Genomic DNA, 12,699 nt, shown 5'->3' with positions numbered 1-12,699 from the left:
TATCAAATGTGTGTGCATAACTTGTTTTGAACGAGCTGTTAGTGTAATGATAAACCTTCTTACACACAAGGCAAACAACAGGTGGTACTTTCCTTTTCCACAATTAAAGAAAATGAAGAAAATTAATACTGAGAGGTTGTTTATATTTTAATAGTTAAGTCCATCTTAGCTAGAGTAAATCTATAAACATTGCTGTGTTGTTTTTACCATGCAGCAGTTTGTTAATAATGTTTGCCCCATTCTGTGTACTGAATCAATAATTGCAAATAGCAAAATGTTGGTTGGGAGCACCTTGAAATTGATTGTTTTAGTCACAAACTCTGATGTGACTCTGATGTGTTAACATGTCACTGCTACACACAAGGACAATTATTTCTATTGGCCGTGCACATATGGAGTAGTTAGTCAGCCAATTACAAGCGTTGCCTCTGTCCTAGATCTTCAAGGATAATAGAGGCAGTAATTATGATGTGTTCATTTTAATGGGGTTTTATTGACAAGCATGGTAGCGGCTCAGCCTTCGCCCCCAATTGCAAGTGCTTGTGATAACAGCTTTGAAACTCAATTAGATTTGACATTGTATTTGACTCTATGACAACAGATACAGGTAAAAATGGGGAACAGGTGTATGCTGGAATGCTGTACAATTCCACTGTTTAAAATGAATCATGATAGAAGTGTTTAAATAATGTGACACAATAGAAAGCATTTTACTATAAGATAATTTCTCTTGCTTATATAGTCTACAGAGACAAGACTTAGCAGAGGACGCTCTTGAGGATCAAAGTTTCTTTGAGGAGGACTCCACTTTTGTTTTGTGGAAAACATTCAGATGTCAATTCAGTTATGTACATGTTTTTGTTCAATGAATGAAATGTGTAAAGTCTAAGGGTCATATTCTCGTCATATTCATTTGACAGCTAGGAAATATATCACAAGTGAACCAACATGAAATTATCAAGAGTCTATTTATTTACCTGTTCCTTTTCTTACTCATGCTCTCTATTAACCTCTTTATACACTTTATCATTGATTTGACACTTTCTCTTGATTATTCTTGACAGTATGTCTTTAACATTCTTTTAGATCACACTTTTACATTCGCTCATTTCCGTCCTTTTCTTGTCCTTTATATCTTTTTATAGTCATTACTCCAGCTTTCTACTCCTCATTCCCTGCTTCCCTCTTTTTGTTTTTTTCTCTCTTCCCTTGAGACTTTAAGGTCATGGTCAGCCATTTATAACCATGTGCTTTAAATGCTGTTTAACCTTATCTCTGCATGCTTTATGGATGCTACATGACTGATGGCGTAAAGCCTCAGTCTACTCCAGGTGCTGCAACCAGACAACATCTCTCTCTCTCTCTCTCTCTCTCTCTCTCTCTCTCTCCCCCTCTCTTTCTGTCTGTCTGTCTGTCTGTGTATGTCTTTTATTGTCTCTCTGGACGGTACTTGTCGTACACAGCTGTCATGCATCAACTCCTCTTCTCAGTATACAGGTAGGCACGGTACAGCTGAGAGTCTGACAAATAGATACACGGATGGCTGATCACATGATTTAGCTAGCCCACATCATGCATGCTCCCCCATCAAAGGACACTGACGTCATGAGTAGAACTAGAGCTGGTGCAATGACTATGGCAATGTCACCTTATGTTCTGCTTAGCTGTTAGCGTAGTGTGCTGGGCGCCTCTGCTCATGTCGTTACTGGCCTAGCAGCCTTGAGTGTAGCAAGGTGGAGGCAGCAGAGTGAATGACAAGTCATCCTAAACTGCCACTTCAAAACCTGCTGTGGCTAATGACGTGCATCTAAAAGTGGCATATGTGTGTGAGTCTATGTGTGTGTGTGTGTGTGTGTGTGTGTGTGTGTGCATGCACATGTTCTGTGTTTATGCACCATTACATCTGTGGGTGTCATTTTTAATGTGTTTTCATTTAGTTTAGCAATAAAGGCATTGCCCATTAACCTCCTAATATAAATTTAATTTATTTAAACCCTTTGGTAAAGGTCAGAACTTAATCTTAAATAATGGCCAAATAATGTTGTTTGCATGCATTTTGTCTTCCATTTCATGAGCATGCCATCCATTTATATATCATATTAGATTACATGTTCATGCTGAACAAAAAGCATTATTTAGCCTGAAGGAGTATGTACTGTGCATATTTAGGATTAGCTATTTATGAAAACCTCTCTGATTGTGAAGTACAACAACAACAAGGAGTCAAAATATTGGTGTTGCTCTCTATTCCATGTGTCTTGAACTAGATGTAGTGTTTCTCCCTGCCAGTTTCCAAATTCTCTCTAAAGAAAATGTAAATAATAATCTATGAGGGTTTATGCATGTGTCTATGTTTTATTGTAATCTGCAAGCATTTGTATTTTCTAAACCTCTCGCTGCACAGCAAAATGCAAATGGTATCATGAAGTGGGCAGCCTAATTGCACTTTATTGTCAGGGGCACACTCCACAAAAAAAAAGAGACCAATCGCTTCTGTGTGTTTATGAATATTTGTGTGTGTGCATATCTATCTGTATGTGTGTGTGTGTGTGTGTGTGTGTGTGTGTGTGTGTGTGTGTGTGTGTGTGAGCATGTGTGTGTGTGTGAAAGAGAGAAATAAAAAGAGAGAGGGACTGCACATGCAGTACATTGTGTGTATGTGGTGGGAATACTAAATAACAGTAGTGAAAAGCCCTCCAGCCACTGTCAAAATTATCTTCTGTAGAAAGTCCCTGTAGCGCTGCTTGGCTCTATCAAGAGCCTGTGGGTTGGACTCATAGCTGTGGCTCTGCTTGCAATCAGGACACACCGCCAGTCTCAGTCTCACCAAAAAACTTACTACATTCTTACCTCATTGCTGAGAACATCAATGCAAAATAAATAACACTAGATCAACAGTCACAAAGTTAAATTTAACAAATCTGTTATGGCAGCGTGTACGGGCCTCTCTCTCCTTGTCTCCTTCTATTTCTGCATTGCCATACCCAGTTGCCAGGATACCACTTCTATAATGCACTGTCCTAATTGTTTTGACTGAGTAACAAGCTATTTAATAAAGGCACCTTGTACAACATTGTGATTCAAGTCATGCACAAGCTCAGTGGATTAATTTGAGAACGGGCTGGTTGGTAGTGGTGTCTGAATATGTTCAAGTCAAAACAGTTACAAATAAACAGGTACATCAACTATGTTAGGTAGTCATCTCAAACCCAAATGTGTAGGGTATAGGTGTGTAGAACTCTCTTCACGTACATGCATGCTCTCTGTCTCTGTCTCTCTCTCTCTCTCTCATCATCATCGACATTTGCTTAAATTGTGTAATTAACTGTCAACAGTAAATACGATATATTAGAAATTATTTTGCTCATTGGTGAGCTCTTGCCAAGACTATTTATAAAAAGTATCAATCTTCTTCTTTTTTTCTGTAATGAATTATGCCGCTCAAACAAGAACCATGTCTCAGCGAAGAGTAACACATGCGAGAGGTGTTGAATGGAGGTGTGTATGTGAAAGTTACCAGTGCTTCTCAGCCACTGTGAGCCGACAATGGCAATGAGCCAAAAGCAAAATTATGCCAGTTTTAAGCTTTGATACCTCCATGGACCTCGGTGCTGCTGCTATTTGTTGTATCTTCCACCTCAACCCATTTTCCAATTAACAATAAAAGCTCTTTCCAAAAAATCCTGCTAAAAAGTTCACAAATACAGTGAACTTCTGAGAAAGAAAAATCAATTCCACTATCTAGCACAATGGGAAAAAAAATTCTTGGTAAAGAATTTACACACACAGGGCTAAATTCACATTTATGTTAAAAGTTTATTTTTTATTTCTTTAATTCATTTTTTCAGTATTTTTTTTAAATCAACCCAGTGCCTACATATGAATCATACAGTTATATTTGACAACATGTTCAATAACATGTTCTCTTTTTAACCTTAGATCAACATTTTAAACAAATATTGATGACAAATTATAATTGTTGTGTTGACTGGGCAGAAGTCATTTTAGGCATCTCTCCATAATTTCTAAAGCTGTATTTTAGAATGTTTGGAGAGATTAGAAGACAAATAGTAACTTGCCTGACTTATTTGCTGCTATGCTGATGCAAATGATTCACTTGTACCTGAATGTAAAACTGACTGACTAAAATGTGCAGTTTAAGTTCAAAGCATAAAAATAAGTTCAAAGTATATGTACATATAATATTGTCTATAATGTTGTCCATAAAAATGTATAATAATATGATGTAACCTGAAACCAGCAATTAACAGAGTCAAGTGACTAGAGCAGCAGCCCTTTCTGTTGTCACATGTAACAGGTTTGTGTCAACCAGTATGGATTTAAGTCAGATAATCAGATCAAAGAGGAAGCTCAAGTCATCACCAAGTGAAAACAGTTGTCTGTAAGAGTGAATATATAATACATAATCTAAATAAATATGTGATTTAACCTGACAGGGCCAAGTAACAGTGCAATTTCAAAGCTTTACAATTGAACCTATTTATCATTACCCAGTGCCCACTCTGGCCCACTGTCTCCTGACCATAAAGCCGGAAGCTAATTAACTGATTAATGAGAGCCAATTTAGAATGAAACAGTCATGGAGCATAACCTGACTTTCAAGTGAACATTCAACTTTGACTGCTGAGTAATTCACCGATATTTATGACAAATAACAACTTACATCATTTGCATTCAAACACAAAGACAAATAAAGAAGGTGCGGAGGGAAACAGGAGCTTAGCTAGAACTGCAAGGTTTGCGTGATATTATTTGCATAAATTTGACATCTGGACAGTTTATGGAGTCTGTGTTGTTGTGCCCCAAATGGCCAATATATCAATTGTAGAGATGCTAGGTAGCAACTTAAGCAGTGATGTGTAGGTGGTTGGTGCATGACTATGTGTGTCTCACTACTTTTACCTCTCTACTCGGTACGGTTATGAAGATGGGCTGAAACGATTGTGAAACTTGAGTAACTCGATTACAAATTCTTTGCATCAATGTTTTGTTTATTCTACATACCTGTATACAGCGCACTGTTTTGCACTGATGATTATTACTACTGCACAACTCGCTTACGCTGTGGGCAAGTGAAGACGGCATGATTTGATGGTGCAGATTGTAAATGTGTAATCATGCGTTTGTTGTTATTGTTCTCCGACTGGTTATTCCGTGAGTTTGGGTTGTACAGTGAAAGGAGTTCACTGTTTAAATTTCTTGCCCGATTACTCAAGGAATTGATGGAATAATCTATAGAGTCCTCAAGTACTAATAATTGAAAGCTGCAGCCCTATTATGAAGTAACACTAAAGTACAGTTTTTGATAAACATTTTCAACATGTGACTTTGCCTCCCTCAATCCTGTCCTTTTGCCAATAGACTTCATATGCATGTAAAATTCACCTCCTGTTTGTACATAAACTATGCCTCTGGAAGAATTTTAATGAGAAAAAAATGTTTATATGTTGTTTAAAATATAGTTGTGTTTTAATTAGATTCATAAAGACTCAGTGTCCACTTTATTAGGTACGCTTGTAAAATCTTATGCATAATAATAAGGATAATAATAAGGATAATGATAATAATGAGTCACTGGAACGCAGGTTTCTGCCCAAGACTTCACAAGTCCTATATCCTGCAGCTCATACAGACCGTTATCCCTGCTAAATGTAGCTGTTAAAATAATAGCTAAGGCGCTGGCATCCCGCTTACAATGAATGTGCTCTCCCTTGCATAATTCAGAACAGACTGGATTTATTAAAGGGTGACACTTGTTCATTAACATTCGAACACTTATAAATATAATTAACTCTAAACACAGTGCAGAAGTCCCAGAAGTAGTAATTTCCCTTGATTCTGAAAAAGCTTTTGACTGACGCAATACTTTAGGTTTGTCAACTACTTTATCACTTGGTTCTGCCTCCTTTTTTTTTCTTACAGGCCAGTGTTCACGCGAATGAAATTTACATTACAGGACTCATGAAGTGTGTGCACTACCTGGTGATTGAACCGTATCATTGGCTTTCAGGTGCTCTCAGTCATTCCAGGGCATTGTCCATGCAGATGTAAAGCATAGGTTGTTATTGTATGCAGATGATTTATTGCTGTATGTTAATGACCCTGGGAGTGGTATTCCAGCTGTTCTCTCTATTTTGGAAGATTTTGGACTTTCTCAGGTTACAAAGTCAATGTACAAAAGATTGAATGACCATAACCTTAGGGCTACAAAAAGTGGACTTTCCAAATCAGTAAATCTGGCTTCCAGTACCTAGGGATCAATGTGACTCGTGAGCTGTCTGCTTTAATATCTGCTAACTTCTTCCCTCTTATATCAAACATTAAGGCAGACTTTCACAGATGGGGTAACATTCTTCTTTCATTGATTGGAAAAATTAATGCTTTAAAAATGAATGTTTATTTATTTCAATGTATTCCCTTATTTTTACAGAAACATTTTTTTCAAAACATTAGATCTCAACATTAGTTCATTTATCTGGCGGGGAAAGACACCCAGAGTCTGCAAGTCTCTACTTCAGAAATGCAAGCTGGGTGGTGTTCTTGCAATTTGGCTCGACAAAGTGATAAAATGCTTTCATGAACTATGCAAAGATGGTACATTCTGTAGTTATACCAGATTGTATTCTAAATATGGTTTGCCCAGATCTCACATATTCCGTTATTTTCAAGTCAGGCACTGTGCTCGCACCCGCTTTCCGGGCTTCCCTTCTCTAACCCCCAGGCAGCCCTGGGAAGAGCTGTTCTCTTTGGATTTATCCCAGAGGGGATCTATTTCTTTCTTTTTTTTTTTTTTTTTTTTTACAGCTCTCTAATGTCTTTCGATAACTCTATAGATATTAAAATCAAGGCTGCTTGGGGACAAGAGTTGTGACTGCAGCAGTTTTGGAACAATTATTTTAATATAATGTCCACTGTACTTAATCATAATCTCTAAATTTGCCCTTATATAGTTAAATTCGGAATTCCAAGGAATTCAAACACCCTTGACTGTGACCAAATGATGTCATGTTTTTTCTACGGCTTGAGAAAATAAAATTCTCTCTGAGAAGTTGCAATGCTAGGTTCATTTTTCCAATAAAATAATGTTTTGAATTTGAATTTGAATTCATTAAAATATGGCAGCCTTTTATTTCTTAGTTCAATGGTCTACACAGGTCGACTTCTGATTGATTCACCTTTCCCCCTCCATTCCTTTATTTTTTGAAAATTTATATGTTCATTTATTTTTTTTATTTTTTTTAAAGAGAAAAGAAAAAATTATCTTTATTCATACTTAATTCAGTTATTATTATTATATATATAATATTATTCATTTCAATTCAGACATTTCAGCAACACAGAAAGACAACAATCCACTAAATCTCCACTAATGTCCATTTATTCAATCAGTAGTTAGCCTGCCATTGCAGCAGTTCACTTAAGAAGTCTTTATCAATGTGCTTGTGACACTGATGATGTCTTGCTGGCTTTTACACCAATAAAAGTACAAAATGTTGAAATGTTTACTTCAATGCAGGACACAAAATAGTTTATTAAACTTCTCTAGCTAATGGCTCTGAGTGCTGTGGGCTACGTAAAGACAGAGTCGCTGAAGAGATTTAAAGTAAATCTGTATACAGTGTTGTGCCAATGCAAAATAACTTCTTGTTTATATTTGTCAGTTTGAGCATAGGGAGGCAAGTGTGAGTGCTGCATGTAAATGACCACTACATCTCTGCTTGAGATCCATGGGGGATGCTAATGTGAGCATCCAGCTTCCTTTAAAATGCAACTCAGACTCGAGTGGAGTGCACACAAACATGAACTTATACCTGATGAGGTGCGAACTGTCATTCAAAGACATCGAACCAATCAGCTTGTGACAGGATTGCCGACATTGACCTTGCAAAGTCAGGGCCTCTGTGTCTAAGGTAGCTTTAGAAAAGTAGACAATTTTATCAGTTGTCATTGGACTCATTGAAGACAGCTCATATGTATTCATTTTATTTTTGCATAAAAGTAGTTTTCCTTCATAACAAAAATGATATTGTCTTAGCCCTTTTTCACACTGCAGTTTGCATTCATGGGTTGCATGATTTGGATGCCCATTGAATTTTTCATTGACTGCATTCCTTTAGTCTAAAAGGAAAAGCCAAATTATGTGTATGAGCAGGGTTGATTGAACCACATATATCACACATAAATCAATAGACATGGTTTGCAGTGATGTAAATATCTGAAATGTTGCAAGCATTTTTTGTTGGAACACATTATTTGTTCAATAAAGCAAATATTCATAAAGAGGAATGTTCTTTTCATGTTACAAATTCCACATTTTACAAACCTCATTTGACACTATTATTACTATCATTGCTGTAATTGGTGATGATGAACAAGAGGGACAAGATTAATTTACACAGACTAGTGCAGTTTTAATTTCTTAAAATGTACAGGGAGCCATAGTTAAGTTAACCTTGATGTTATGAGAGACTATGATTAGAGATTCTCTGGGGATAAAATTTTTGTGTCAGTATCCTTTCTATCTTTTAAAATGTTTATGAACACAAACACTTCTACATTTACCATACACTGTATTATGTAAGTATGTATTATTGTATGGCTGCAGTGCCTATTTAATGTGGGCAGGTGCCTGCTGATGATAGGCTCTAAGCGTGATTACAAGAATTTTGAATTGGATTCTGAATTTGATGGGAAGCTAGTGTAAAGACATTAGGATTGGTGTTACATGAGTACTTTTGGAGGATGTCTTGTTAAGACAGGTGAAAAGAGAATTGCAGTAATCAAGATGGGAGGAAATAAACAGATGTATAATCATCTCCTTCTCAGCTATGGATACAATGGACACCTGAGTTTAGCAATGTTTCTCAGCTGGTAGAAACAGGAGTGAACCAAACAATTTACAAGCTGGTCAAGCCTGGCCGAAAAAAACACCTATGTTTCGGAGAGTAGGTTTAACTGAAGAGGACAAAGAGCCAAGACTTTCCATCACCTCTGGGACTCGATCTGGGCCAGAAATAAGAACTTTTGATTGGTCAGTATTTAGCTGTAGACAATTATCTGCCATCCAACTTTTTATAGAGTGGAGGTGATTTAGTAGAACAGACAGTTTTGAAACATTTTGTAAATTGTATATGGTCTGCATAACAATGGCATGGAGGTACCTTTTTAAAATGACTTATTAGAGAGGAAGCAAGTACACTGCAAACTGCATCAAGCCCAGGACAGAACTTTGGGATACACCACAAAACAGGTATTCAGTTGATGACGCATAATTAGGAACTGTAACTGAGAAGATCCTGTCTGACTGGTACGAGGTGAACCAATCCAAACTGATCCAGAGATACCCACCCACTGCCAGAGCCTCTCAATCAAGTAATGGTGGTCCACAGTTTCAAAATTAGCACTGAGATCTAATGATACCACTACAGAACATTCTCCTGCATCATCCTGCATTAACAGACCAGATATATATCTATATATTTTTGTTTTTTGCTGGATTATGGTTGAACAACACAATTAACAGCAAAGGAGCTGTATTTTCACACCATCTTAGTCTTTACTTTCTATTCAAGAAGAAATATTCTGAGTTTCCCTAGCCACAAAAGGACATTGTATGCTGTGGACTGCAGTCCTTTTGCAGTAGGAAACACAAAAGCAATGTGAAGATACATAACACCCAGATGAAAATCAGCTTGAATCAAACTACTCATTTTTAATAATTTGTCTATTTTATAGGGAACTTCTATACAAAACAAAAACAATAATTTCTTGCTTCCTTGTATGAGTTCTATTTCCTGAAACAACATCCAGACAGGCTTGCAAAACATGAGCACTGGCAATATTGTCACAATGATGGATGACGTGTACAGAAATTCTCAACAAGTCCTCCATTCTCTGAAAATCTCTGGGGAGTATTTTATGTTTTGACCTACACATTGAAAAGTGAAAACTGCATTCCATGAAGCAAGTCAATTTTAGTTCAGAGATTCTGGTAAGACAATGGATAACACTAAAGTTGTCACGAGTACAAGAAAATAAATCACTAACCAACATGGACACAAAACTCGATAACTCCAGTAATTCTTTTTAAAAGCAAAGGTAATCCAATAGAGGCCTAGGTGGGCTAAGATGCCATCTTTGCTGCTAGCTTCTCTACTTTTGGCTTGTAGAGAGACAGAGAGCCATGGATTACTGCCATCCAAACACCTGGCCTCTCATCGTGGGAAGAGAAGCTATAAATCAGCTGAGGACCCACTTACCCTGCTCTCTGCTCTCTCTCTTTTCATCCCTGTCATATACACCCATTCTGTTTAGATTCGGGTATTGAGTTTGCACTTGTATTGTAAGTATAGAATGGAACTGAAAAGTATGTCTAAGCATTCCATTTTCTTCTGTTGTGGACCTACTACATGCTCAGAAATTGTGGTAGACATTAGTGGAAATAGGGGGAACACACAGGAACACCGCTCAGGGAGTAAAAGTCGTGAGGGAACAGATCAGATTTTGAAAATCTGTTCAAATTTTTTTATAGGGGGAAATCGCTCACATTCAGCACAGACAATAACAATAATAATAATAAGCGTTTTTGGCTTTCAACCCCAAGTTTTTTCTGCTTGTGACTGCTAATCATAGGTTGCAACTGAGTGATTTTTCCCTCTCAAATTATTTTCGTTCTCTTCTTTTTTAAGCCCTTGAAGATGTAAAAATATCCAGTAATTCACAAGCTTGATAAAAAAGAAAATCTGTACAATTAAGCGTAATAGAGACACATGGTAACACTTTCTATGAATGTCTTCACTATAATGACTTATGCATATATTTTTAACATGATAAAATGCTTCCATAAGACATTATAACAACTGTTATAATCACTTACAAACATGCATTATGCGCTACAGCAAAGTTCATAAGTCATTATGACCTTGTGATTTAATGTTTTATAACTGATAGTAATACCAGTTTAAACCACTGTGCACCAAGAATCTCCAACCATGTTCCATAGTACATTATAACCATCGACCCTGCCTTGTTATAAATACACTAGTTTTTTTAGAATTTAGAATTAGTGATATAAAATGTAATAATAGCTCATAGTAATGTTTAATGTTATATAGCATGTCTTTGTTTTAAGTAAAGTGTTAAAATGTCCATCCATGTATAATATATTACAGGTGGACATAATACCACATGAAGTAATTGTAAGAACTTATAACACGTATTTGTTTGCTTTAAGTAATGTGAGGCACATTTTGCACAGGAAAAAACTTTTATTTGTGTTACTTCACTTTATGAACCATCTGGATGAAGTTTGAACAATTTGCATTTTAGCACAAAAACACAACTTAATTACATCAAGGAAACTCAGTCTCAGGGTGGTGAGAGATCGCTCATGAGAAGATCTGTTGCCAACCATATAACATCATGTAAGAAGAGGCTCAGATGTTGTCACAGATGAAAGGCGAGCCAATGATGAGACATCGTGGCAACTGCTCCACCACTGTTTAAATAACATTTTAAAGTAATTGAATGGGAATACTGTTTGGGCAGTTAGGATGTGTATCTCTTGGCAGTTCACGATTCTATTTGATTACATTTTCTATGTGATTTCTGCATAATTACTAAGCATTTAATTTGCACATTAAAATCCAAAAGAAACGTCTCCTCAATTGCTTAAAAGGACTAGTTTACATCCCTAATTTACTTTACTAGCCTCAGCTCCTCCGTGGTCACCAGCTCCTTCCTTTAAAAACCAGTTGTCAGACTCCTCTGGAAACTGAAATAACGTTATAATTTAACAATCAGGATGTACAGTATGTGTACAGGACACCAGTTTAGCTTGAACCTGATGTTCTCATTCTTCGACAAGTTAGGTGGTAATGATACGCAACTTATTAACATTACTCCGTTACTAATTTAGCTAACGTTACATTGCAGCCAAAAAAATCAACGTGCTTTACAGGGGAGATGTTAGCTAGTGCTAATCGCCTTCACTTTTCCAGGAGTTGCGGAAACAACAGACTTAATGGACACACTGTGACCTTCACTGCGCTAGTACTGCCAGACTGATAACTTAAATATTTTCCTCCCCTAAGTTTCACCTTCACGTTCTCCCTGTTCTGCCGCTTGCTCTCTTCGCTGACCCACACGCTCGTTAAGCACACACAGGATACACAGGGAGAAGCACAGCGTTAAGTGTTGCTGGACAGTGTGCCAGTGAACATCAATAGTGTCGCAGTCATATTGACGACCGTGTAAAATTATAGCAGCGACGTTGAATGCGTTGAATACAGGGGCAACACTGGTCTCAGACCAGTAATAGAGATCACGGGTCTCTATTATGTGCACACTTCCGACTGTCCGGGCCCTGCACTTCTGCAGTTCCAAAAGTTCCCGCCATTTGCGTTCCGTGAACATTACGTTATCAAATAACATTTAGATTATAGATTTTTAGCATTTGCTAACCATTTCAGAATCTTCCACGTCCTCATCACAATGCATCTAAGAAGAATCTATACAAATTGATAACGTAATGTCTTCTGATTTCTTACTCCATCACTTGTCTCGAGAACCCTCAGATTTATCTTGTGACTCTTGGGAACCACTGCTCTAGAGACCAGATATAAACATGTTCAAAACGGGGTATCATGGTGGTGATGCAGTATCATAGCAATAGGTTTT

The sequence above is a fragment of the Micropterus dolomieu genome, linkage group LG20, assembly GCF_021292245.1.
Source record: "Micropterus dolomieu isolate WLL.071019.BEF.003 ecotype Adirondacks linkage group LG20, ASM2129224v1, whole genome shotgun sequence".
Lineage (NCBI taxonomy): Eukaryota > Metazoa > Chordata > Actinopteri > Centrarchiformes > Centrarchidae > Micropterus > Micropterus dolomieu.
The sequence above is the reverse complement of the archived record's forward strand: the minus strand, read 5'-3'. Positions refer to the sequence as shown.